The sequence below is a fragment of the Aethalodelphis obliquidens genome, unplaced genomic scaffold, assembly GCF_003676395.1.
Source record: "Aethalodelphis obliquidens isolate GAN/ISIS:26980383/991018 unplaced genomic scaffold, ASM367639v1 scaffold41, whole genome shotgun sequence".
In the NCBI taxonomy this organism is placed as follows: Eukaryota; Metazoa; Chordata; class Mammalia; order Artiodactyla; family Delphinidae; genus Aethalodelphis; species Aethalodelphis obliquidens.
Window position 1 is genome coordinate 15,136,893 of NW_020837985.1, and position 21,933 is coordinate 15,158,825.

The window sequence follows — 21,933 nt, forward strand, 5'->3', positions numbered from 1 at the left end:
GGAGGGAGGAGGGAGGAGGGAGGAGGGAGGAGGGAGGAGGGAGGAGGGAGGAGGGAGGAGGGAGGGAGGACTTTTCCACTCCAGTTTCCAAGGCTGTGGAGAGAACCACAGCCTTGCTTAACACCCAGCTCATTAGGACTATTAGATGTTTCTGTGCATCACTGACTTAAAAAAGCAGTACAGTTACACCCGATCCCTTCCAGTCTTCTGAAAGAAATGTGTCATGAATTGTTATGTCACATTTTAGCAAGGGCCACAATATCTGGCCAACATTAGCATGTATGTTCCCGATGCAAGTGCCTTCACATCTTTTAAAAATAAGCCAGTATCTCTGATTAGAGTTAATATTAATTAATGATGCCCATTAAAGGTGGTGATGAATACAGAGAGTTCATTACAACATTCTGTTTCTGCATATGTCTGAAAATTTCCACAAAGTTTTAAAATAAAATTGAAGATTCATATTTTAACTTTAATTATTAAGTATAATGCTCATGTAATAGAAACTCACACAATTCCCATTTATGCATGTCTCAGAATCCTTAGTATAAAACGGCTTTCCATCACCCTTACTACTGGCAACTTCTTTAAAAAATGCTTATTTAAAAATCTACATGAGGGGCTTCCCTGGTGGCACAGTGGTTAAGAATTGCCTGCCAATGCAGTGGACACGGGTTCAAGCCCTGGTCCGGGAAGATCCCACATGCTGCGGAGCAAATAAGCCCGTGCGCCACAACTACTGAGCCTGCGTTCTAGAGCCCGCGAGCCACAACTACTGAGCCCGCGTGCTACAACTACTGAAGCCCACGTGCTACAACTACTGAAGCCTGCGCGCCTAGGGCCTGTGCTCCGCAACAAGAGAAGCCACCGCAATGAGAAGCCTGAGCATCGCAACAAAGAGTAGCCCCCACTCGCCACGACTAGAGAAAGCCCGTGCGCAGCAATGAAGACCCAACGCAGCCAAAAATAAATAAATTAAAAAACAAAATCTATGTGAAGACACAGCACTGCACCTTCTGACCCTAGCAGAAAGGAAGAGGCTGACAGCAACGAGCTGAGAAAGTCAAAGGACATTCACCCACAGGAAAACAAGCTGTATCAGCTGTGCCTCTACGTTCTGTGTATACAGCAGTAAATGAAAGAAATACCCCCATTCTCTTTGAGCTGCAATATTACAAAATGGGCAATGATGCAGGGAGGACTGAGAACTTTGAAAACTGGCAAACTTTTACTGTAAATGTTTACTTTTAATAGTTATTACCTTTTGTGAAATATCTCAAAAGGTCACACACTAGTGAACACCAGAACCTTACATGCTGCGTACCACCTCATTCTCTCATCAGCCTATGGTTCTATTATTTGGCCAATTTAAAGGACAAGGAAATGGAGTTAGAGAAGTTAACAAACTAGCCCAAGACCAGAGAGTCAGAGTCTGGCTCCAAGGCCATGCCCTTCACAACTGCACTGCCAGTGGTTATTCAACATTCCAACTAAGTAAGGCAACGTCATCTTATGACCCATACTTTGCAAACCAGTACCTTGCTACTCAAAGTGGGGCCCAGGGACCATCAGCACGGCACCACCTGAGAGCCTGGTAGAAATGCAAGATCTGATGCCCCACCCTAGACAGACTGAATTAGAACCTAAAACCTAACGAGATCCCTGGGTGATGTGTGTGCCTGTTCAAGTTTGAGAAGCCCTGATACAGAGCACGCACACACTGGATTTTGAGGTAGTTTATCAGTTCAACATACCCTGGTACAGTTAAATTAGCTTTCACCTCTTCTGCTTGCTCTCTGATCCCAAAATGAAGCAGAGGAGTGCTGGCAGGCGACTCCACAGGTGGCCACGAAGAGGACTGACATGACAAGCCCATGTCTGTGGCCCCAACCTCTCCCCTCCCCACCCTCAGTCCCAATTACCACCCTGTCTTTCGGACAGAGCCCCTGCAGCCAGGCTGCACTTACTGAGCCAGCTGAACCCTTCTTCCCAGAGCAGCAGGCTACAGACACGGCTAAGTGCGCATGCCCCGAGTTCCTTGAATCGCGCCCAGCATCCGGGGCGCCCTGCAGCAGAAAGGGGCAGCGGGGGCTGCTGCAGCACGTGCTCTTATCCTAATGCTCTGTGAGCTACAAAGAGAGCTTCCGACACAGCCCCAGCACTAATAATCCTCTTACCAATTCACAGCGAATAGTCAGTGAATGGATGGAATATCCTTTTGTGACATTTTCTTAAATCCGTGGTTTCTGCCACCTCTCTCGACGCTAGAATCCAACGTACGGTGCAGTAAACCAATCTCTGCACGTTCCCACCAACATGTAGCTTTGCCTGTGCTTTCCTTCCGCCTAGAACACTCTCCCCTCCTCCTCCCCCTCCCCGCCAGGCTCCTTCTGTTGACCCCTGGGATGGGGTGGCAGTGTCCTGCAGTCCCCCGCAGCTCTGCCCAGCACCTGCTAAACATGGCACTGCCGCTGCCTGGTCGCTGGACTACGACCCGCTCAGGGCAGGGACTCAGCGCATGCTGAGCGTTCTCCCCAAATGCCAGTTCCATCAGCAGATCTGTGAGCGCCCCGCGGTCTGCCCTCCCCATCCGTACCCTGACAGCCACAGCCTGCGACCCACACCCACCTCATGGAGAGCCTTCCCCAGAAGCCTTAAGGGGCTCAGCCATGTTTGGCTGCAGGCAGATTCCAGAAAATGGCCAACCTTAAGCAGCAAGGGCAGCTCCGTTAGCGGTTCTCCGGGGCAGACTCGCCGCCACGAGGCCCCGCAGAAGCTCTCCCCGCAGAGGCTCTCGGTCCAGCCAGCGCTGCCCAGCAGGACTTCCCGCAACCGTGAAAACCTTCTCCCCATCTGCACCGTCCAAGGGGGAGTCGCTAGTCACGTGTGGGTACTGAGCCCTGGAAACGGGGCTAGCCTGGCTGTTGGACAGAACTTTAAATCTGATTCCATTTTAACTTAAACGCGTGGCTAGCGGCTACTATAGGCGACGGCGGGTCCACGTTTAGACTCTAGACACTGGAGTGAAATGAAAAGGAACTTTCCTTGGCTCCTTAACTGCAGGCTACGTTGTTTGGTCCAACCCTTCCCTGAAAAAGGCTTAAAAAGACGGATAGAATACTTTAAAAATCTTAAAAGCAACCAGAAAATGACAGGACAAGAAGGAAATAACAAAATTAAAGTGAACTCAGGAACCCAGAGAGAAACAAGCAGAGAAACCACCTCTGCACGGAAGTCATTTGACAATTCTGAAATTTTCGACTTTCCTTTTCACAACAGTGCAGGGAAAGAGGGACAGGAGTCAAAGCCGGGCCCCGCAAAGTGTCTAATCCTACCTCCCTAAGCAGGACCTCAAAAGCTACACAGCTCAGGATGAGAGTAAGCCAGCAGTGAATCAGCTCACCAAGAGAATGACAGCTCTGTGTGGTCCAGAACACCTCAAACCTTGGACTTGGTTTAAGGTGGTCCCAGACTGGCTGCAGCAGAAACAAATGCGCTCTGGAGGGAGCTACCTTCATTTAGGCCTCAAAAGAGTCCTCCCAGTAATGTGGACCCATATCCCACACCACAAACAAAAATTATCTCAAAATCAATCACAGACCTAAATGGAAAACCTAAAGCTATAAATGTTCTAGAGAGGGGAGGGGGAAACAGGAGAAAATCTTTGTGACCTAGGTTAGGCAACTATTTCTTAAATATGACACCAAAAAAGCACAATCCATAAAAGAACAAATTGATAAATGGGACATTATCAAAATTTGTAACTTCTGCTCTTCAAGACACTGTTAAGAGAATGCACAAAACAAGCCACAACATGGGAGGAAAGCATTGAGAGTATCTCACAAAGGACCTGTATCCAGAATATATAAAGAATCCACCCGTACGAAAAAGTTTTTTCATGGGCAAAAGATCTGAACACCAAATAAGATATACAGATGGCAAGTAGACATATAAAAAGATACTCAGGGTTATTAAGGCATTTGGGAAATGTAAGTTAAAACCACAATGAAATACCATGATACACCTATTAGAATGGCAAAAACTTAAAAGACTGACCATCATGTTGCCCTGATGATACAGAGCAACTGGAACTCTCATACACTGCTGGTAGGAATGTCAAACGGTACAGCCACTTCAGAACACAGTTTGGCACTTTCTTAAAAAGCTACACAAATTCTGGGGGTTCCCTGGTGGCGCAGTGGTTGAGAGTCCGCCTGCTGATGCAGGGGACACGGGTTCGCGCCCCGGTCCAGGAAGATCCCACGTGCCGCGGAGCAGCTGGGCCCGTGAGCCATGGCCGCTGAGGCTGCGCGTCCGGAGCCTGTGCTCCGCAACAGGAGAGGCCACAACAGTGAGAGGCCCGCGTACCGAAAATAAATTAATTAATTAATTAATTAATTAAAAAAAAAAGCTACACAAATTCAAAAAGAGTCATGTATCACACTGTTCACTGCAGCACTATTTACAACATGTAAAGGACATGGAAGCAATCTAAGTGTCCATCGACAGACGAATGGATAAAGATATGGTACATATATAAAATGGAATATTATTCAGCCATAAAAAGAAATGAAATTATTTGTAGTGAGGTGGATGGACCTAGAGTCTGTCATACAGAGTGAAGTAAGTCAGAAAGAGAAAAACAAATACCGTATGCTAACACATATATATGGAATCTTAAAAAAAAAATGGTTCTGACGAACCTAGGGGCAGGACAGGAATAAAGATGCAGACGTAGAGAATGGACTCGAGGACGGGGGAGGGGTAAGGGTAAGCTGGGACGAAGTGAGAGAGTGGCACGGACATATATACGCTACCAACTGTAAAATAGATAGCTAGTGGGAAGCAGCTGCATAGCACGGGGAGACCAGCTCGGTGCTTTGTGTCCAGCTAGAAGGGTAGGTTAGGGAGGGGTGGAGAGAGACGCAAGAGGGAGGAGATATGGGGATATATGTATGCATAGAACTGATCCACTTTGTTATACAGCAGAAACTAACACAACATTGTAAAGCAATTATACTCCAATAAAGATGTTAAAAAAAAAAAAAAAAGCTGGGCTTCCCTGGTGGCGCAGTGGTTGAGAGTCCGCCTGCCGATGCAGGGGACGCGGGTTCATGCCCCGGTCCGGGAAGATCCCGCATGCCGCGGAGCGGCTGGGCCTGTGAGCCACGGCCGCTGAGCCTGCACGTCCGGAGCCTGTGCTCTGCAACGGGAGAGGCCACGACAGTGAGAGGCCCACGTACCGCAAAAAAAAAAAAAAAAGCTATACAGACACCTACCATATGATCCAGCCATTACAATCCTAAACAACCATCCCCAGGAAAAAATAGAAGCCTGGGTCCACAAAAAGATTCGTACAAAAATATTCATATGCTTTATCCGTAATAACCCAAATCCAGAATCAATTCTCTACACGTTGATCTATACATTTAATGTCATCCCAAACAACAACCGGAAGAATTTTTTGGGAAGTTGCCAAGTGATCCTAAAACATATACAGATCTGCAAAGGGTTGAGGATAGCCAAGGCATACTTGAAGGAGAATCAAGTGGGAAGAGGTCCACGAGGAGATAAGACTTATTATAAAGCTACAATACTGTAGGCAGCTTAGTACCAGAGGGATCAAATAGAGTCCAGACACACACATATATATGGACCTTTCATTTACAACAAAAGTGTCACCACAGAGCACTGGGGGAAAGGAGCATTTATTCTTTTTAAGAAATGGTGTTGGGACAACTAAGATGTCCACATGTTAACGAAAGTGGATTCCTCCTTCACACTACACACCAAAACCAATTCCAAGAGAATTATAAAGGGGAAAGGCAAAATCATAAAGCATTTAGAAAATAACAGGAATTAAGTTCATTATCTCAGGGTAGGGAAAGACACAAAAAGCACCAACTATAAAGGAAAAGACTGATAAACTGCACTACATTAAATTTAAGAACTTCTCTTCATTCAAAAAAGAAAAAAACCAACCCACCAAGCTACTGAAACTGCATGACAAAGTAGGCAGAGGCAGTGGCAAAATATATAAGCAACAAAGGACCTGTGTTCTGAACATGCAGAAGTCTACAAATAAAGTTCTTTAAAACTAATAGAAAAATATGGGCACTTCACAAACCAGTGAATACAAATGGCTAGTAAATGTATAAAAAGATGTGCAACCTCATTATAACCAAGAAAAGGCTATTTAAAACCACAGGGCGGGGGGCATCCCTGGTGGCGCAGTGGTTAAGAATCCGCCTGCCAATGCAGGGGACACAGGTTCGAGCCCTGGTCCGGGAAGATCCCACATGCCGCGGAGCAACTAAGTCCGTGCGCCTCAACTACTGAGCCTGCGCTCTAGAGCCCATGAGCCACAACTACTGAAGCCCGCGTGCCTAGAGCCCGTGCTCCACAACAAGAGAAGCCACCGCAACGAGAAGCCCGTGCACCGCAACCAGAGAAAGCCTGCGCGCGGCAACGAAGACCCAACGCAGCCATAAATAAATAAATAAAATTTTTAAAAAATAAAATAAAACCACAAGGTGGTAATAATACTACAGAAATGACCCCAAGGCGCTGGGAGGGGAGACTGACAGGGGAACAGAGACAGACGGGGATGCGCTGAAGCTGTAATCAGAGAGAAGGCTGCTCAGGGGATGCAGCCTAATGGTTAGGGAGGGCGGGGTCCCAGGAGAACCATCCACTGACATCCACTGAGAAGCTGCTCTGGGCCAGGCACACTCAAATGCACTTGCCCTCTGCATCCTCAGGTTCCGCATTCGAGGCTCAAAATATTGGGGGAAAATCCCAGCAAGTTCCAAATAGCAAAACTTGAACTTGCCACACTGGCAATTATTTACATAGCATTACACTGTGTTAGGTATTGTAAGTAATCTAGAGACGATTTAAAGTATACAGGAGGGTGTGCATTTAAAGGTATGTATGTAAATACTACGTCATTTTAGGTAAGGGACTTGAGCATCCAAGGAACTTGGTATCCAAGGAGGGTCCTGGAACCAATCCCCCACGAATACTGGTCAGACAGCTATACATTTAATGGGAGTCACATTAATGAGACCTTTAATTTCACTTGACCAACTTTAAGGAGAAAGAAATTGTTCCAAAGAGCTCCAAATGAGATCAAATTACACCTAATTCCTTCTGCCTTTGACGAGTTCTTCGTCTCTACCTTTGTAACAACTTTCACACACTTAAAAGACCCCTTGGACTTCCCTGGTGGTGCAGTGGTTGAGAGTCCGCCTGCCGATGCAGGGGACACGGGTTCGTACCCCGGTCCGGGAAGATCCCGCATGCCGCGGAGCGGCTGGGCCCGTGAGCCATGGCCGCTGAGCCTGCGCGTCCGGAGCCTGTGCTCCGCAACGGGAGAGGCCACAGCAGTGAAAGGCCCACGTACCGCCAAAAAAAAAAAGACCCCTTACCACAAAAGGCCCACAACAGCGTCATTTGCTTTAGTCTCTGTAATTCCAGGACCTCAGCATGAGAGACTCTTCTTCAATCATCAAACAATCACTGACTGACCATCTACTATGGCAGCATGAGGAAAAGATAATACAGAATCCTTGTCCGTCAGCTTATAATAAGTCTATTTACCAACAGGTGCATCTAATTCTGCACAAGGCACATCGCCAATCCCATTTGGTGCACTAACTTTCACTTAGCCGCCTTCTTAGGAAAGAAAGGAAAGGACAAAAGGCAAAACGAAATTCATTAAACTTAGATATGAATGTAATGCTAGGCATAGAATCAATTCACACAATGCTGCTTCATTAGTCACCCCAAGACTTGGCAATCACCCTGACTCTAGTATAAAGCTAGCCAATTTTTCAGCACCAAAGCAAAACCACCAGGGAACGTGTGCCTTAAGCACTCACATGTACACACTCTCCTGTTATCTGCCAAAAGCCACAAGTCCGGGAGCCACACAAACTGCCACTTCAACATAAGAGTTCATTTAAAATCCACGCCGAGATTCAATTAAAATAATTAAGTGGTCTCAGCAGAAAACAGTCAAACTCCCTACTCAACAAAAGGAGTTGTGAGGTCTTCTCAAGACTCTAAAAACCCTTAGGAACATGTTTAAGAGTCCTGACAGGAAGGCAACCTCATTAGCAAATCTAAGTGGTCAAAAAGACCATACACGTACCTCTGCCATTTATGACTGATGTCTGCCTGCTACAACTGGCGTTTCTTTTAAAACACTTTAAAGCAGTGGTCCACGAACATTAGCGTGCATCAAAAGCTCCTGACAGCAAGTTGAAACTGACCACCGGCCCCGCCCCCAGAGTCAGATTCAGCAGGTCAGAAGCAGGGCAGGAGCATTTGCACTTCTAACCTGTGGCTACTTTGAGAACCAATTCAACAACCTGAAGCTTCCTGGTCTCTGTGAGAGTGCCTGTTTCCCCACACCGTACAGCAAGACTAAGGGGGAACTCGCTGAGGAAGAACAAACTGCTCTTTTTTACCCAAATGTTGACTTTCCCCCAAGTAAAGGTAAGTGACCTGTCACAGCAAGGGAAAGCTGGCATGTTGTATATGTAATTGGCACTGCAGCCATACGAAAATGGGTTTTGAAAATGGTTTCAGGGCATAATGGAAAACTCTTGTAAAGCAGCCAATGAATCCAGCTGATTAGTAAACGACACGTTAGAGCTTCTGGACCAGTAATGAAGGAGCTTTTACAAGTCCCGCTCATTCTGTGTCACCTTGAGCAATTTTCTATGTCTGCAGAACTTAGGATGAGTCCTAAAGAACACAGATCAATTATACAGGATCAGTTTCTAGAAAAAAAGAACAAAACTGTCAAGGGGCAGAGCAGTATTTCTTCCCTGGCCCGAGTCTGATGACAGTGGTAATCTAAAATAAAGCAGACAAAGGTGAAAACACGATAATCCAATTCTTCCCTGGTATCAAGTCCTATGTGGTTTTAAAGCGAGGTCCTTTACCAAGGCAAACAAAACGCAGACAGCTAACGGATGTAATAGCTGTTCTCCAATAATTAATAAGTCTGGGTTATTCTACTCAATAAATATTGTGTCAGGTACTGAAGATGGAAAAGTGTGTAAAACAAAGTTTCTGCCCTCATGGTGCTTAAATCCTCACGAGAAGACACACAAGCCACTAAAAACATGTAATGTGTAAAATCATTTAAGCTCTTCCTTTAGGCCAGCAAAGACAAATGCATGTTTTGGTCACCAGTAGACATGACGAGCACCTTGGACTACTTTCAATACAGAATATGGGGGCAGAAGGGAGATCCTAGGCACACACAGCACACAGACACGACCGTTTAGGTTCTTCTAAGCCTTGGTCTTGGTTCACTGGCCCCAAATAAAGGAGCAGAGTATATGCCGACTCTTAAAAGCAGAATGGGGCTTCCCTGGTGGCACAGTGGTTAAGAATCCATCTGCCAATGCAGGAGACACAGGTTCGAGCCCTGGTCCAGTTAAGATCCCACATGCCGCGGAGCAACTAAGCCCGTGCGCCACAACTATTGAACCTGCGTGCCACAACCACTGAAGCCCATGTGCCTAGAGCCCGTGCTCCGCAACAAGAGAAGCCACAGCAATAAGCCCGCGCACCACAGTGAAGAGCAGGCCCTGCTTACTGCAACTAGAGAAAAGCCCACATGCAGCAACAAAGACCCAATGCAGCCAAAATTAATTAATTTTAAAAATATATTTTAAAAAAAGCAGAATGGAAAATTCTAAGTTGGTGAGAGTAAGCACATTCATTTCAGAAACATTTATAGAGCAGCAATGTATCAGAGGTTGTAAATACTAGGATTACTACAAGGGGCTCATACCTGTGTGAGAAATGTGCAATTTGCTTTTCCCTTACATACTCCTTGCTTCCCACAAAACTGTCTTCAAACATGAACCCCTCAAAAAAGTCACCAATGAAAAAACTGTAAATGTGTAAGTTACTAAAGCACATCTTGACAAATAAGAAGTATCAATCACTGCATCATGCATTATATACTTTACCTAATTCTAAATTAATTTCAAATAATTAAACAATTTTGGTATATTAATTAAAATGTTTACCTATACTATGTTGGCCAGATCAGAACTTCATGATCTGAAAGCGTCAGATTCAAATAGAAAATACAATTATCTAAACTTTCCCAGACATGGTCATTACACTAGCACACTACTTATTCCTGCTGCAGAGACTGGATTAAGATTTTACAGACTGCTGCTTTTCCAGCCAGGGAGGCCACAGGCAGGCTATTAGGAGCTGGCACTGCAGAGTCCCTCGGGTCTGTCCAAGCCGTCCACCACTGTGGGCTGAGGACCCGGGTGAGCTACTCTAACTCGATGCTTGCAGGGTTTCATCTACAAAAGGAGGATACAGACAGCAGTACAACTCAGTAGTTCTAGCGAGTAAAAAAGGAGATAAAGCACTATGGCACCCAGCTCAGGCCTGGCACATGGTGTTTAACAAATGCAGTTCTTCCCCTACCACTGGCAAATATTCAAATGTGTAACTTCAGTCATTCTTCTTGATGTGAAAAATGTGAAAAAGCTTATAGTAAATAGCTATGTACATAAATAAGATTTAGGTAGGATTATTTTAATTAAGTACAAAGTTTGTAAGGAAACACCTTTGTGTCCTTAAAAATAGGTAAACTTTGTGGTGATGCTACTAGTATTTTTCTCTGAGGCTTCCAACTGCTAAAGAGTGGGAATAGTGCCACTTGGGGAAACATTTATTTCCTACTATGTCTATAAATCATTTCCTTACTATTTATGCAAATCAGACTATAATTAACAGTTTTGCTAAAAATTCCATTTAAACTGAAAGTTTAACTATGTATGTGTATCTGAATTTCATTTCCATCACAGAGCCTAGTAAAAAACAATACAACTGTTACAGATAGAAACAGAGGGGGCTCCTCTGCTGATTTACAATCAGAAACACATTTGTACAGTTCTGAATGATAAGATTTAGCACAATTCCTAGAAACTAATGCCAGAAACTGGTACATATGAATTTCATTTCTCTTGCACTGGGTTGCCTTTTGGTAGTCATGAAATGAAGAAGAAAAAGAACCCTGCCAAAATGTCAGTAGAGAGAAAAAGCAATAAAGGGCTCAAATAATCCACTACTAAACACTGTTTTACAGAAAAGAAGGAAAAAAAACATAACTTTGAATGTATCTGGGTGAGCTAGAGAAACACACGTGCACACAAGGCAAGCTGGAGCTGCTCTCCATCCTTCTCCATTCCAGGGATCCTTCTAAAGGGTGATAAGCAACTTAACATTTGAATGCTTATTTGCATTCATAAACTTCTTGGAGTTTATTACTATTGACTCAAGTAAGGTCATTTACTCTGCCCAAATTTTTTAAGTTAACATTTTAAATACAGACATCAGTGAAAACTCTCAAAGATCCTCACAGTAATTTTTTCTAATTATTTAAGGGATTTCACTAAGAGGAAACTAATGAAAATATGTTCTTAAACTAGAGCTTTACAGCAAAATAAAGTACTTCAGAAACTACACTTTTCTGATTTACTAGCCAAAAAAACTCATTTAAAAACTCATTTCACAAATATGATAAAAATAAGAGAACTTTTTACCAATGGCATTTTTTGCAGATCTAGAACAACAACAAAAAAAATCTAAAAACGTGTGGAAACACAAAAGACCCCGAATAGTCAAAGAGATTTTGAGAAAGAAAAGGGAGTTGGAGGAATCAGGCTCCCTGACTTTAGACTATACTATAAAGCTACAGTAATCAAAAGTAACAGAACTTTTTTTAATGCCACTGAAATTTAAAACCAGATTTATTCTATCTGAAAATGTCTAAACTGAAAATGTTTAATTTAAAAAAATTAAAGATTTACATACTGTATTAACAATTTGAATTGCATCTTTTGTTACCCTTAAGACAATTTTTAATTATTTTTCTCAAAATTAAGACACATTAAAATATTGGAAAACAAGGTTTCCATAAAACCTTTAGAGATATGAACTAAGATCCCACCTCACTATAACTCAAAATAACATGCAAAGATAGTAATTTTCAAAATTATCTTTTGCTACACATAACACTTTATAGCACCGTAGACTATATATGTATATACAAAATATAACAATAATTTCTTCTTAGGAAGCTCATCAGTATTTTTTCTTAAAGGGAACACTTTAATGATACGATTTTGTTATTTAGACAATTTCTCCAACTTTCTAGTAAGAAAAGTTGTCTAGCTGAAGAACCCAGCTTTGAGAATTGGAACATTAATTTCTGTACTTTCCAACAAAGGGCATGGAGTGTTACAGAGAAGAGTTTAGCTAAAAATGTTTTAATGATCCTTACTGCCATTCCTAACTCCCGCTTTCCCCAGACACTTAGCAACCGCTGCACTAGTGGATCTAACACTCCTGATCACTCCTGATCTAACACTTACTACTCACTTTCCTTGACAGACAGCCTCAGACGATCTCCTGTAGGAGTTGCAGCATTCTTTGCCCCACATCATAAATACTAAGTTTTGGATTCAATGTCTTTATTTAGCCAAGCACTTGCTTCTCAATGCATCACCTCTGAATGATGTATAGTCCTTCTATTCAGTCCTTTCATGAAGTCTTATGGGGCCGCGTTTACATGGGAACATGTATTTTAAACGATATTTTCCAGTGCTCGTTATTAAACTGGATTATTTGATAATGACCTGAAAGAAATTCTTCAGAGGAGAATCTATAATATTTGATCTTGCTGTTTCAGCAGCAGTTAGTACACAAGTGTCCAGAAGAGACTAATGGCAAATTCAACTAGTTTTTCCCCTCCAAGAGTAGCCAAAAATATAAAACAATATACTCATAAAGATACTAAGACATACTATCTTTATGAATTGAAAGTTGAAACACAAACTTCCTTTAAAAGTTTCATGTGTTTAAATACTACAGGGCTTTAAACATTAACTCAATAGTACAACTGGACCAAAATATTATCTACACTGTACCTCAACAAAGTACGCTGAATGCTAATTTACTGTGAATCTTAAATCACTTCATCCACATACTTTCCTCCCACTTTTCAGAGGTTGTCAAAGACAGGACAACTAACCTGAGGGCTTGGCTGTGTCATTTCAATGAAAAGACTATTTTCATTACCCGTTTTACAAATACAGTATTAAAGGTGAGGCTCTGGTATTGCATTTTGAACAGTAATGGCCTGTTTTTCCAACCACGAAGATGTTTACATCCTAAGTAAGAATCCCAATGATGGTCGTCTTAAATACAGACCCCCAAACTCTTACATCGCCTTCAACTTGACCGTATTTCAACCAGTTCCCATGAATACCACAATATTACTATTCTCTTGGTCTCACTGCCAAAAACCCAGCTGCAGGCTACCTAAGCAAGAATAAGACACTGTTGAAATGGCAAAAACAAAAACCTTTACCCTTAATGCATTGAGCTACAAAATCCGGCAATCAAAGAAAGCCAAGTAACAGCGTACACACACACACACACACCCTACACACACCCTACACACACACACACACACACACACACACACACACACACACTCCTTTGAGAAAGAATGGGGTGCCAGGAAAGGACCCAGAGTGCTTCCAGCTTGCTCGGCGGGCGCCGCGGAGTTGGGGGCTGGGGCGAGAAGAGGAGGAAACTTAGGAAGCGCAACGAATCCTGCCAGGTCTTCAGGGCTGCCGCCGAGACAGCCTCCGGGCTGCACAAAACTTGAGCGCGGGCCGCGGGGGACGCAGCCGCCCCGCCGCCCCGCACGCGGGCTCGAGGCCCACCCTTCCCTGCCCCGCGGGCCGGCCGATCCCCCGGCGGCCCCGCGGATTCCCTCTTCCCCCTCCTTCCTCTCTCTCCCCTTTTGTTTTGGAGGCACTCGGCCCGCCCCGGCAGAGGCCGGCCGGCCTCCCCGAGGCCCCGGGCCTCCAGACCTTCGGACTCTCCGAGCCCCTAATCCCCCTGCCTCCCCATCTTCCCTGAGCTCCCCGGCCTCCCTGCGTCCCCCGAGCCCCCAGCCTCCCTGAGTCACCGGCCTCCTCGCATCCCCCAAAGCCCCCTGCTTCCCGGAGCCCCCGGCCTCCCCACGTCCCCCGGCCTCGAGACCCTCAGAGTCTCCTAGCCCCGAACCCCTCGGCCTCCAAGCGCCCCCAGCCCCCGAGCCCCCGGCCTCCTCGGGCCCCCGGCCTCCCCACGTCCCCGGCCTCCCGGGGCCGCGGCCGGCGCGGGAGGGGCCGGTCTCCGCCGCCGGGACTGGCCGGTCCGGCCCCGCTCGGCCCTCCACCCTCGGGCCGCGGCCCTGCCAACAACCAGCTCCGGGAGTCGGCCCGCCAGCCTGCCCGCGCCCCGGCCCCGGCTCCGCACTCACTCGGACCGCGCTGGCGCCGGGAGACGAAGATAGACGACGACCGGGCGGCGCCGCGGATGATGGGCCGCGCTCCCTCCCACGCCTCACGCCGCGGGCGCACAGCAGTCCCGGCCCGGCGGCGGCGGCGGGCTCGCGCCCTCGGGGCCGTGCTGCGTCGGCGCGGGCCGCGCGTGCGCGGCGGCCTGCTGAGGCGCGCGCCTCCCTCCGCTGCGCGCGCCCGGCCGCGTCCCCGTTCCGAGCTTCCGCCTCCCGGGAGCACTGGGCATGCGCGCCGCGCGTCGCGGCCCGCGCATGCTCACCACGCCGCCAGGCTCTGCCCCCGGGATCTTACTCGGAACGCCAGGCCCGGGCTGCGGGTGGACGGGGTCAGCGCGCGGGCGTGGCTGCGGCCCCGAGTGGTGGCCGCGGGAAGCTCTGCCCGGGGGCGGGGGCGGCGCCCCGCCGAGCGGACTTCCCGGGGGTCCCTCCGGCCGCACTCTGGGCCGGCGGGGTTGGACGGACTACGGGGAAGCCCTCGCACCCCTTTGCTGCCCCGAGCCCCAGACCCTGCTCCTCTGGAGGCCCCCCCCACCCCGGTCAGCCGCCCTACAGCCCCGCCCCAGAGTCGGAAGCACGGATGTCCGGACGCGGTGTGTGCCCGCGCCGGCCCGTGTCCTCTCCAGGCCCACCAAAAGGGTGTCCCGGACCCCTCTGCAGATAGGGAAGCAGGCTCAGGGGTTTGTTCAGGGGCATCATAGCTAGCTAGTGCTGGGCGGTACCAAGATTTGATCTTCGAAGATGGTCTGGAAAGAGCTTTATAACGGCTTAGAGGTGGACACATTATCTACCTGAGCGCCAGCGGGGCACTGATCTGGGTCCATTAACCACCAAGGCGCCTGTCCCCTAGGTGCTGAGGCTTGAGAAGGGAGAGGAGGATCCCAGGCAGAGAGGGGCTGAGATGAGAGCCGGTTTTGACTGGAGCATGGGGTTGTGGGGTGGGGGGGGGGGCGGTTCTGGGCAAAAAATGAGACGGCCAGGGCCCTGTGAAGTCGTGCTCAGGTGCCTGGCACTTATTCTTTAGGCAGCAGTGAGCCTTTGAGGGTTTTGCGTTTAAAAAAAAAAAAAAAATCACGGGCAACCTTGCGGTAGGAAATGAAACCAGAAGCAGAGCAACTTTCATTTTTCATGGTGTCACTTTGATTCTCACCACAAGGCGAGAGGCAGGATAAGCACACAGTTCTCCTTTTGAAAGGTGAACTCCCTGAAGCTCAGAGAGGTGACCCTCCGTTCCCTTCTCAGGAGCTATAATCGATGATAACAGAATCCGGTAAAATAAAGTGCTTTCGCTTAGCAAGAGCTTTACCATTTTTAAGTATTTTCTTTCATTATTCTTTCATGAAATACATACAGCTGGTGTTTTTAAACTACATTTAAGACTGTAAGGAATTGTGTCTCTCAATGTCAGCCCCAGGGCCTTTGCACTGGCTGTTTGCGCTACCTGGAAATCTTTCCCTTTGCTTGGACCTTCTTACTCCCTCACTTCCTTCAGGCTCAGATGTCACCTCATTAGATGTCAACTGATGGCTCTGTATGTAATAGGAACCACCAACTACCCTCCACCCTTTCACACACACTCCCCACCCCCTCATCTGCTCTGTTGTTGTCCAAAGCACCCATTGTCCACCATAGCCGTACACTGTGTGCTTGTTTATTTCTGCATTGTCTGCTCCCTCCACTAGAACATTAGATTCACTAGAGCAGGAACTTTGTTCACTTCGGGGTCCCTGGCACATAATAAAATATTTGTTAAGTGAGTGAATGAAGCTTTGGGTGATGTGAAGTAAGGAATTATTATTGAAAGTATAAGGAGGGAATGGGAGTCAGGGGAGAGGAGTGAAGGAACAAAAAGGGTTATATTAAGGATATCTTTGGGGGAGGGAACTGTGCTTAGTGTGGTAGGCTAAAAACAGGCACCAAGTCTTTGACACTCCTCCCAACAAGAGATGGAATCTACTTTTTCACCCGACATATTTGGACAGATCTTGTAACTTGCTTTGACCAATAAAATGTGTCTCAAGTGATGTACAACTTCTGAGCTGAAACGTCAAGAGGCCATGCAGTTTCCACCCTCTTAAACAAGCCTAAGCTAGCCTAGCGAGTGGCCACTGAGGCACCCTGGCCAACAGGCTGCCAACCGCCAGGCAGGTGAGTGAGGCTGCACTGGACCACCCAGACCCAGTCAAGCTTTCCGCTAACTGCAGCCACCTGCGACCCAGAGAGACCAGCAGAACTGTCCAGCTGGACTCAGCCCAAACTGCCAAATCAGAGAGTTATGAGCAAATAAAATAAAAGCTTGTGGTTGTAAGCCTCTCACTTTGGGGTAGTTTGTTACACAGCCATAGATAACTGATACTTTGTTTCCTCAACTTTACCATGTTATGTTTAAACTTGATACTCCTGAAGGGCAGCTTTGATTGTTCTTTAGCTTAACAGAGGAAGAAAGTAGGGAAAGGGCGAGAGGAGGAAGTGATGCAAATGAGAAGGGCAAACAGATACAAAAGGAGAAAGGTAAAAGGTGAGGAGCGTGTTGTCTAACAAACCCTGCTTTTCCCTGGAGCATACCTGTGGTGCCTTAAGTGCTCAGCCTCGGGAGATGGAAGGGCGATGGAGCCGACCGAGACTCAAGTGCAGCTGTTCACCAGCATCCGACGATGATGGGCAGGTTGCATAATGTCGCTGAGATTCATTCCTCATCTGTAAAATGGGACTTATAAAGGCTGGGGAGGAAATGGACCATCCTGTAAAACACTCAGCAGAGTGCTTGGCGAAGTATACCCTCAGTAAGTTCTTGATTAGCTGCAGCATTACTGTACGGGTTGCTAATCATCTTGCTCATGGAGGGCACACTCAAAGGACCACCCAGAGCAGAGTGTTACTGAAGGCTGATTGTACTCAGGCTCTGTTGGTCAGATCCTTTAGACACTGTCTCTAAAACTCAGAACTGCCCTGCCCCATATACACTGTGATCATCACCCCCATTTTATTGATGTGAAAACCGTGACTCAGAAAAAACGAAACGAGACAGACAGCAAGACTGGAATTTAAAGCCACAATGTGTCCAACTGCAAAGCCTGTGCTCCTCTCTCTCCCTGTGAGCCTCTGCTGCACTCAGGCCCCGTACAAAAAACAAAACACAGAACACCATTTGGCTCTCCCTTCCTGTGCTGCACCAGATGGGCCGAGCGCTGACCTTGCGTGGGAAGCTTTCAGGAAGGGCTTCCTGTGTGTTGGCAAAGCAGCTGTACCAACCCTCAGAGCAGGTCCCCCTTGAAGAGCCCCTCACCTGCCTCATTTGGAGAGGGCTTGCCCCCAGGAGGGACTTGCTCACGTGGCGAAGCAGAAACACACATTTAAGGCGGGGGGTGGATGCACGGTAATGAGAGCACAGAAGCTGATGACCGAGGCCCAGGTCACTGCCCACATTGTGCCACTGACCAGCCTGCCATGTGCCTAGAGAAGCTGCAGTGAGAGAAAGTGGGACCCAAGAGACAGGTGCCCAGGCTACCTCTAGGTCCAGTAAGATGTGCCCCAAGGAGCTATGGGCCTGACACATCACCGGGGTTGCTGGCCCTCGAGTGTTAAGAATCAGAGACTACACAGGGACCAGTGAGCAGTAGCAGGGGAATGAGAAAGGAGGCCAAGAGACCTAGGTTCAAATCCCAGCTCCCACCCATGAAAGCCCGGTGGCCCTAAGCAGCCATTCAACCTCTGAGCCTCAACACCTTCATGTGTAAAATGGGGGGGGGGGGGGGTAGGGCGACAGCAAGAGCAGAAGGGAAGGGGTCAGTGGATGCCCCGAGGGAAGATGCCCAAAGGGGAAGCAGGCTAAGGGAGGGACGAGTGATCAGAAGACAGAGCTCCTCCTTCACGTTCTGGCCCAACTAAAGACCACATGGGCCACGACCACAGTGTGCAGTTTTCCTGGGAGGGAATATTCTGGGCTCACAGGATAACTAGACAGTTTCTGCACGTTTTACTACATGCTTGAAATTTCACTTTCCATGGAACTTGATGCAGGGATGTGGGGCTATTAACGCCTACAAGGGTGGGTCACGCCCACCAGCAGGGCCTGCAATGGGCACGTCTCTCCAGTGGGGAAGTGGGAGCAATTCACTCCAGGTTGGGGAGCATCCCCAGCGGAAGCTAAGGGTGCCCCAGCCCCTCCAGCTCACACAGATCATCCCCCCAGACCCCACCAGGGTGTGCCAGGTCCCTCCGATACACAGAGCGCGAGCTGGACCTCTTCCAGGCCCCACCTCCACTCTGTGCCCCCCAGCCTCCCCCATGAGTGGAAGTGAGTGGACGCTGCCACAAGCAGTGGGCAAAAGATTGCACCTGTGGGGCTGTCCCGGGGATTCTGCTCCTGGGTCTGGGCCCCATGGTCACTTCCCAACCCCCAGCCCCCCACACACACATGCACACACACACATACCCTACACACACATACGCAGAATGGACACCCTTCCCCTGTACGGTGCTGAACAGATGCAGGCCAGGGACACTCCCCGCACCCCTCCTGACCTGAGATACCCCTTTGGTCCGGAACTTGCAGCTAGGGCTCAAATCAGAGTCCATCCAGGGCTCCCACGTACCCTGCACCTGCTGCTGCCCCTGCACCAGCCTCCAGAGAGGAAAAGGGCCACGTTTCCTGGGAAATTCTGCCCCAAACTATTTATTATCTCATTTAATTTTCACAACCGCCTTGGATAAATCCTATTAAGTGCATTTTACAGATGGGTAAACTGAGGCCAGAAAGTGATGGCTACCCAGCTCAGGTCTACCCAGCATGTAAGCAGCAAAGGCAGGATTCAGATGAGCTTGTGTGGCTCCTAACGAAGTTGTGTTCTCAGCCACTGAGCTTCTTTGCCTCCTAAGGCTGTGTGTCCTCATGCCCAACACAAGGGCAACCAGGGGGAGTCCAAGTGAGGCCCACAAGCCTTCTCTCTGCAGTCAGGGGTTGGTCAGTACAGCCTCATTTAGAGAAGACCCCACAGCTGAAGGGTCTCCATCAGACCTGTTCTAGTTGTGGAATTGCCGAAAATCACTTTCTTGATCGTTCTCGTTGCTTTGATCAGCAGTAAATCCTCATCAAAGCAGTGTCCTCTTTGCAGATTTTGTGGGGGTCATGCTCGGCACAGAGGTCTGCTTGCTTTTTCCTCATTTGCAGTTTCTAAAATTTAAGCAAACTGCCATTTTGGAGACTTCTCATGTTTTTCATCTTCTTAGCTTTTTTTTTCCTTTTCTGAGCTCCATTTCCATCATGACCTTGACTTGTACTAATTCTCAGTGATACAGAGCAGCACTTCCCAAGCTACCTGTAGGGTGAGACCAGCTCTTTTTTCTTGCAGTCCATTGTGGACTGATACGTGCAACAAAAATAAATAAATTATTAGAAATAAGTGAAATTTTAAAAAAACAATGACATACAAAGTTCAAGCCCTGATTTTTTATTATTAGATTCAAAGAACATAAAACAGCTCTGTTAAATTGCTTTGAGCGCCTCTAAAACTCTTAATTCCTGAACTTATCTCCCCGTGAACTGGTAACAGAGTGCGGGCCAGCTGTGGTCGCACACACCATGCTGTCAGCAGCATTGGTGTAAAAGATTAAAAAGTAAAACGTGATTGCATTCAAAGTCACACAGTGGAATATGCTTTCACCAAAAAAGTATACCTTAAAGTCAATGTAAACAAGAGAAAATTAACAGTTTCATGTATGTTTATAAAAGAATCATTTTGTTTCTGTTGTTTTATTTCTATTCCAAAGGTTCTATCAAATAAAAAGCTAAATACAAACTGTAATTGGATGGACCTAGAGATTATCATACTAAGTGAAGTAAGTCAGACTGAGAAATAAAAATGTATGATATCACTTATATGTGGAATCTAAAAAAAAAAAAAAGATACAAATGAACTTATTAACAAAACAGAAATAGACTCACAGGCACAGAAAACAAACTTAAGTTTACCAAAGGGGAAAGGGGGAAGGGATAAATTAGGAGTTTGAGATTAACAGATACATACTACTGTATATAAAATAAACAACAAGAACCTACTGTATAGCACTGGGAACTGTATTCAATATCTTGCAATAACCTATAATGGAAAAGAACCTGAAAAAGAATATACATGTATTCCCTGTTCTTCTAGTCGGCAATATAAACAGTTGGTGTCTCTCTTCACACGTGTTGCCTCTGCATCTGTATAATATGTATGATTTCTGCATGTATACATATCTATACATTTAGAGTAACAGGAATCGTGGAAAATGGCAAAATATTCTTCAACGTCCGTGTGCAACCGTTGTGAATACCATGCTGAGATAGGGACGATGACTGCACAACTCTGTCAGTATACTAAAAACCACTGAATTGTACTTTTTTACAAAAAAAAAGAGCGACTGACTCAGATTCTGAAACTTCAGATTCAGGCTGACGAGGCCTATCTCCACCTTGCAGCTCCAGGGTCTGGTCTGACACAGTTTTTCCCTTATGATGACAAAGTGGCCCGGTCCTCCCCCCTCAACAGACTCTGGAGAAGAGTCGGCCCCTTTTCCTCCAGTTTCAACCGAAGTCTCAGTGGCTCTGGCTGGCCAGGCTTTGCCGGGTCCCACGCCCGCCACAGAACCGAGGGTAAGTCAGCCTCACCCAAACCAAACCTACGGGTGGTGGGAAGGGAAGGGATGGTGAACAGCTAAAATCGCAGCTGTCCCCCCATCTCCCCTTTCCTCTGGTAATAGAACCCCACTTTCCCCTCAGGACATGCCCTGCCCACTTTTCACGTGGTCTGGGGATTACGGTCCCCTCCCTCCTGGGCAGGTGGCTGTCTCCCAGAACGTAACCCTGGTGTCCGACAGAGAGGGAAGCAGCCCCAGCTGAGGAGTACTCACAGCTGCCCTGCCTGCCGTTACTCTTTCAGCTCTGGGGCTGGGCTGCATCCGCCCCTTTCTGGCTCCCCTTACAGAAGCCCAGAGTTGACGTGTAAACTTATGGGCACACAGTAAGCCCTCAATTAATAATAGATATTAATATTATTATTTCTTCCCAAAGTGTCTTGGGACATTATTTCTTCTTTTTAATAGGCCTGATTTTTAGAACAGTTTTAGAGTTACACAACAGTCAAGACAATAGTACAGAGTTCCCATATACCCTGCACCCAATTTCCCCTAACATTAGCATCTTACATTAGTATGATATATTTGTTGTAATTAATTAACCAACACTGATGCATTGTTATTAACTGAAGTCCATAATTTATTCAGATTTCCTTTATTTTTCACCTAATGTCCTTTTTCTGTTCCAGGGTCCCACGTAGGAACCCACAAGGCATGTAGTTGTCAAGTCTCCTGACGCCATGTTGGAAGCTTGAAATCGGCCATGGTGGGAATATCCACACCATAGACATTGGCAAACACTACAAGTCAAGGTTCGCCCCCTTCCCGGGAGCCTGTCGTTGAATATTTACCAGCACACCACTCTCTGTGTGCACGCTGTCTCATTTGATGAGGTGACATAGTCAGTCTTATTT

The 21,933-nt window shown here is 47.0% G+C and overlaps 1 protein-coding gene across 14 annotated transcripts in view; it reads right to left on the reverse strand.

The window, feature by feature from the left end:
- The window catches only part of PTK2 (protein tyrosine kinase 2), a 253,726-nt gene extending 239,182 nt beyond the window's left edge, over window positions 1–14,544 (reverse strand). For 10 of the 14 annotated variants that reach the window (XM_027077985.1, XM_027077983.1, XM_027077984.1 and 7 more), the window contains exon 1: window positions 14,369–14,474. The gene's annotated coding sequence lies outside the window, so the exon portion shown is untranslated. Of the gene's footprint in view, window positions 1–14,368 lie in introns of all 14 variants that reach the window. The other 4 variants (XM_027077982.1, XM_027077980.1, XM_027077987.1 and 1 more) reach the window with 3 other exon arrangements.
- Window positions 14,545–21,933: the final 7,389 nt, after the last annotated feature.